The 6,731-nt window shown below is 42.2% G+C and overlaps 1 pseudogene; it reads right to left on the reverse strand.

Moving 5' to 3' along the window:
- Nucleotides 1-260: 260 nt before the first annotated feature.
- LOC106699355 lies at nt 261-2,100 on the reverse strand (annotated as a pseudogene).
- Between the last annotated feature and the right edge of the window lie 4,631 nt (nt 2,101-6,731).

A 6,731-nucleotide genomic window follows, 5' to 3' on the forward strand; every position in this document is an offset into this window, starting at 1 on the left:
GGTTGTGGGTTCGATCCTTCATCACGGCACATACAAGAATTAATTAATAAATGTGTAAGTGGAACAACAAATCAATGTCTCTCTCAAAAGAAAAATCAATACATTAAACACACACACACACACACACACACACACACACACAGGTTTCATCACATGAATTTAAAAAATTCTCTTGTACCGACAGGGAGGAATCACCCTGAGCATACCCTCCCTCACACAGGTTTTCGAGGGCATTTGGGAAACAAGTGTGCCCATATCCATTATAGTTCTGTGAGCTGCTCTCCAGGGTGTGTTCTCTGATTTGGGACAAGGGCTGAGCTCCTTCTGAACATTTTCCCACACTGAGGACACTGGCTGGGACCCTCCCTGCTGTGGAGTCTCTGACGCACTGCAAGGTGAGAGTTCTGTTTGAAGGACTTCCCACACTCTGGACACTGGTACGGGGTCTCCTTGGTGTGAATTCTCTGGTGCTTGGTCAGGCAGGAGAAGTCCCTGAAGGCTTTGCACACCAACTACACTTATAGGCCTTCTCACGAGTATGAGTCCTCTGGTGCCGGATGAGGCCAGGAATGTTCCTGAAAAGTTTCTGACACTGGTCACAGCCACAGAGCTTCTCACCAGTGTGAATTCTCTGGTGCCTGATGAGGTAAGCACTCTCAATGAACGTCTTCCCACATTCTTTACACTCCCTCGTAGGGCTTCTCCCCAGAATGGATTATCTGATGCAGGAAGAGGTAAGAGTTACAGTTGAAGGATTTCCGCATTCCGCACATTCAAAGTGCTTCTCTCTGGTGTGAGTCCTCTCGTGCTGGGTGAAGTACGAGCCAACCCGAAAGCCTTTCCTCACTTGCTACATTCCTAGGGCTTCACCCCAGTGTGGATCCTGAGATGCACAGCGAGGTGGGAGATGTCTGTGAAAGGCTTCCCATTGTTACATCAATTTGGTTTTTCCCCCATATGAGTTCTTTGATGCAAAATCAGGGATGAGTTTTGATTGAAGGTTTCTCCACAGTCTAGACATTCTTAAGGTTTCTCCCGGGTGTGAATTCTCTGGTGTTGTGTCAGAGCTGACCCATCGCTGAAGGCTTTCCCACACTTACTGCATTGGTAGGGCTTCTCTCCTGTGTGGATTCTTTGATGAACAATCAAGTTATAGTTCTTGGAGAAGGATTTTCCACACTCGTTACAGGTATATGGTTTCTCTCCAGTATGAGTTCAGTGATGCAAAATGAGAGAAGAGTTCCGTTTGAAGCACTTGCCACATTCCGTATATTTATACAGCTTCTCCCCAGGGTGACTCCTCCTGCTTTCATTGAAAGATGAAGTCAAGGCAAAGTTGTCCCCAAAGTCCTTGCCTTCATACAGTTTCTTCCCTCTTTTGTTGTTTTTTGTTCACCTAGAGGGGTAAAATGGTTGAAAGACTCAACACTTTCAGGGTGTTTATAGAGCTTCTCTCTCATTTGATTTCTTCTGAGTTATTGAATCACTTCCATGGAATGGCAAAAGGCTTTCTGACAGGCATCACTGTCACCAGTTCTGTAGCTACAACTTCTCTGAGAACCGTGTAAAAATGGGTCACAATCCAAACATCTAACCCAGGGGTGGGCAAACTTTTTGACTCGAGGGCCACAATGGGTTCTTAAACTGGACCGGAGGGCTGGAACAAAAGCATGGATGGAGTGTTTGTGTGAACTAATATAAATTCAAAGTAAACATCATTACATAAAAGGGTACGGTCTTTTTTTTTTTAGTTCTATTCATTTCAAACGGGCGGATCCGGCCCGAGGGCTGTAGTTTGCCCACGGCTGATCTAACCTCTGAATCGGGTGCATGGAAAACATTTGTTGCAGGAATCCTCCGAGATGTTGGAAGGTCGGAGCTGGCACTCAAAGGCCTCCCAAGTCCAGGATACTCACAAATTGCTTCCTCAGCCCCTGGCTTTTCCTGAGTTAAAGCTAATTGCCTCAGGTGTCCCTCCCAGTTCTTACAGTCCCAGCTGTCACCTGGGATGGTGTAATGGGGACCCTTTCTTGTAAATCCTTCCATTTCCACATCACACAGTAGTTCTTCCTCAGGAATATTCTGAACTGTCACTTTCATGATGGTTGAGCAGCATTCCATGCACCGAGAAGTCAAGAGTTCGGATTCTCGGTCAGGGCATATGTCCAGGTTGCGGGCTCAATCTTCAGTAGGAGGCAGCGAATCAATGTTTCTCTCCCTCATTGATGTTTTTCTCTCTCTTCCTCTCCCTTCTTCTTTCTCTGGAGGGCTTTATCCCCAGTCTCTATGACCCTGCAGAGAAATCCACTTAGGCCCAGCTCCTGAATGTTTGACACCAATGGCTGCCGGACCTCAGCTGCACAAGCCCATCTGCATAGTTCATGCCATCTCTTGCAGGGCAGGCGGCAGCGGGGATGGCAGACAGCATGTTGGGGTGAGCAGCCTATATTTTTTGTAATGTCTTTGTTTGGTTTTGATATCAGAATAATGGTGGACTCATAAAATGAGTTTTGGAGCCGTTCCTTCTCTTCAATATTTTAAAATAGTTTGAGAAGAATAAGTACTAATTCTTATTTGAATATTTGAGCATTTTATTGTTACTGATTCAATTTTGTTGGTACTAATTGGTCTGTTCAGATTTTCTGTTTCTTCTTCATTCAGTCTTGGAAGATTGTATGTTTCTAGAAATTTATCCATTTCTTCTTCATTGTTTTTTGTTGGCATATAATTGTAGCATTTTCTCATAATTCTTTGTATTTCTGTGGTGCCAGTTGGCACTTTTCCTCTTTCATTTCTGATTATATTTATTTTCACCCTCTTTTTTTCCTTGATAAGTCTGGCTAAAGGTATATGAATTTTGCTTATTTTTTAAAGAACTGGTTTTTTGTTTTATTCGTTTTTCTATTGCTTCTGTAGACTCTATTTCATTTGTTTCCATCTGCCACTCTGATCTTTTTTTTGGTTATTATTGATTTTTAGAGAAAGGAAGGGAGAGCGAGAGAGAGAGAGAGACATCAATTGGTTGCCTCTCTCAGGTGTACAAATTGAGGATGAAACCTGCAATCTGGGTATGTGCCCTGACTGGGGATCAAACCTGTGACCTTTTGGTGTATGGGATGATGCTCCAGCCAACTGAGCCACACCAGCCAAGGCTCCACTCTGATCTTTATTATTTTATTTCTTCTACTCACTTTGGGCTTTTTTTTGTTATTCTTGTTCTAGTTCCTTTAAGTGTAAGGTTAGATTGTTTATTTGGGATTTTTTTGGTGTATTTCTTTATATAGGCTTTTGCTGTGTCCCATAGATTTTAGTCATTGTGTTTTCGTTTTCATTTGCCTCAAAGTATCTTTTGATTTCTATTTTAGTCTCATTATTAACTTATTCATTATTTAGCGCCCATGTATTTGTGAATTTTTTCAGTGTGTTTTTTTTTGTAATTGATTTCTAGTTTTTTACCATTGTAGTCAGAGAAGATGCTTGAGATAATTTCAATCTTCTTAAATTTATTAAGATTTGTCTTTGATCCACTAGTAACATGTGGTCTATCCTGAAAAATGTTTTATGTGTTCTTAAAAATAAAGTATATTTTGCTGCCTTTGGGATAAAACGTTCTGAAAATATCAATTAAATCCATATGGTCCAGTGTGTCATTTAAGGCTACTGTTTTCTTGTTGGTTTTCTGTCTGGAAGATCTATCTATAGATGTCAATGGGGTGTTACAGTCCATATTATGACTTTATTACCATCAGTTTTTCACTTTATGTTCATCGATATTTGCTTTATGTAATTAGATGCATAAATATTTACAAGGGTTATATCCTCTTTTGGGTTGATCCCTTTGTCATAATGTCTTATAGCCTTTGTTTCAATGTCTGTTTTGTCTGATATAAGTATTACTATCCCAGGTTTTGTTGTTGTTTCCATTTGCATGAATTATCTTTTTCCATTCTCTTGCTTTCAATCTGTGTGTCTTTCCTTCTGAGGTGGGTCTCTTGTAGACAGCACATATATGGGTCTTATTTTCTTATCCATTCAGCTCTGCTATGTCTTTTTATTAGAGAATTTAACCCATGTAATTTAAAGTGGTTATTGATAGGCATGTAGTTATTACCATTTTACTCTTCGTATTTATGTTCTCTCCCCCTTCCCCTTCTTCTTCTTAAAGAAGTTCCTTTTTGTACTACTGGTTTGGTGGTGATAAACTCCTTTAGCTTTTTCTTGTTTGGGAAGCTCTTTCTCTGTTCTTCTACTTTAACTGATAGCTTTGCTGAGTAGAGCAGTTTGGGTTGTGGTTTCTACTTTTCATTACTTCGTGTGTTTTGTGCCGATCCCTTTTTTCCTCCAGAGTTTCTGTTCAGAAATCTGCTGAAAGCCTTATGGGAGCTTCCTTGTAGGGAACAAACTGTCTCTTACTACTTTATTTTTTATTTCAGAGAGAAAGGAAGAGGGAAAGAGAGAGAGAGAAACATCAATGATGAGAGAGAATCATTGATCGGCTGCCTCCTGCATGCCCCCTATAGGGGATCGAGCCTGCAACTCAGGACCCTTCAGTCTGCAGGCCAACGCTCTATCCACTGAGCCAAACTGTCTCTTGCTGCTTTTAAGAGTCTGTCTTTAATATTTGACATTTTAATTATGATGTGTCTTGGTGTGCTCCTCTTTGGGTTCATCTTTTTTGGGACTCTGTTCAACCAGGTTAGGATAGTTTTCAGTAATTATTTCTTCAAATAGGTTTTCAATTCCTTGCTGTCTTTCTTCTCCTTTTAGTATCCCTATAATGCAGATGTTGTTATGCTTAATGTTGTCCCAGAGGTTCCTTAAACTATTTTTACTTTTTTAAATTCTTTTTTACTTTTTGCTGCTCCACTTGGTATTTTCCGCTACCTTATCTTCCAAATTGCTGATTTGATCCTCTGCTTCATCTAATCTTCTGTTGATTCCTTCTAGTGTATTCTTCATTTCAGTTATTGTATTATTCACTACTGACCGATTTGTTATTGTTGTTGTTAATTCTCATCCAAGAGTATTTTTTCCATTGATTTTTAGAGAGAGCAAGGGAGAGGGGAAGACAGAAAGAAACATTGATATGAGAGAGACACATCAATTGGTAGCCTCCTACAGATGTCTCAAACAGGGGCTGAGGATCAAGCCTGCAACCAAGGTATGTTCCCTTGACTGGAATTAAACCTGGGACCCTTGTCTGCAGGCTGACACTCTAACCACTGAGTCAAACCAGCTAGGGCTGACTGCTTTTTTTTATGGTTTACATATCCTTTTTTGTTTCTTTGTTTGTTGAAGTTCTCACTGAGTTCACCCATTCTTCACCTAATTCCTTGAGCATCCTTATAACCAGTGTTTTAAACTCTGTATCTGTTAGATTGATTGCCTTTACTTTATTTAGTTCTTTTTCTAACGACTTCTTTTCTTTCATTTGGGATATGTTTCTTTGTTTCCCTATTTTTACTGCTTCTGTGTGTTTGTTTCTGTGTTTTAGGTAAATCTCCCAGTCTGAGCAGGGTAGACTTTAGTAGGTGACTTCTGGGGCCCAGTTGTGCAGTCTCCCTGATAGTCTGAGCACGGTGCTCCAGGAGTGTCCCTTGTGTGGATTGCGTGTGCCCACTTGTAGTAGATGTGCCTGGATGGCTGTTGGCACGTCTGTTGGTGGGATTGACCATCAGGCTGATTGACTGTGAGAATAGGTATAACCACAGCATATGAGCTGCTGGGCAGGGACTGACCCCATGTGCTGGGATTTGCTCTCTTTGTGTGTGCCGCTGTGGAGCTAATTGGATGGTGCTCTATTATGGTCTGAAGCTATCAGATGTGTTGGTTGGGGGGCCTCTCAGCAAGAACTTCAATTAAGGTCAGTGTCAGAAGCTGCCTGTGACCGGCCCAGGGCTACCTCTTACGAGTTACAAAGTGTTCGTTACTGTAGCTTCCTGGGCTGGGCCTGGATGCACATAGGAGGGACCTGCTGCGAACTGAGGCTGCGGCCACTAATACCCTGCCTGGGCAGGTCAGCAAAAGTCCCAAGGCACCCAGATACCTGCCGTGGTCTGCTGGCCGCCCGTAAGGCTCAGCCAATGAAAGAGCCTCAGTCAGTATGCAAGTTGGGTTAGGCGGAGTCTCAGGGAGTCACCAGGGTGGAACTAGTGGAGTTTATCAAACTAATGCAAATTCAGATTTGGCCAAGTGGTGGGAGGGCTCAACACAAGGAAAATGGTTGCCCTCCCTTCAGCTTTCATCCTGAAGCTACACAACTCAATTTCTACCCATGTCTCTGGAGCTCCCCAAGCTGCTGTCCCTTCAATGGAGCCAAAGGTGAGTGCCTATGAGTGAGAGTTTGTTGTGTGCTGCCTCTTTAAGAGGATGCTTACATTTCCAACAGACTTCCATCCATCTGAGGAATCCCTGATGATTTTCACAACCAGATGTATGTGGGCTCCTCTTCCCAGCACTGGTGTTCCAAGCTGGGGATCCCAGCATGGAACTGAGACCCCTCATTCCTCAGCGGGGCTCTGCAACTATGATATCCCTCTGGATTTTCATTTTTTATTTTTTTTATTTATCTTTATTGTTGAAAGTATTATAGATATCCCCTGTTTTCCCCCCAGGACACTCCCACCACCACCCTAGGCCTTCACCACACTATTGTCTGTGTCCATGGGTTATGCATATAAGTTCCTTAATTAATCTCTACCCCCACATCCCCACCTTCTCTCTGAGATTCA

The sequence above is a fragment of the Myotis lucifugus genome, unplaced genomic scaffold (genome assembly GCF_000147115.1).
Source record: "Myotis lucifugus unplaced genomic scaffold, Myoluc2.0 scaffold_380, whole genome shotgun sequence".
Lineage (NCBI taxonomy): Eukaryota > Metazoa > Chordata > Mammalia > Chiroptera > Vespertilionidae > Myotis > Myotis lucifugus.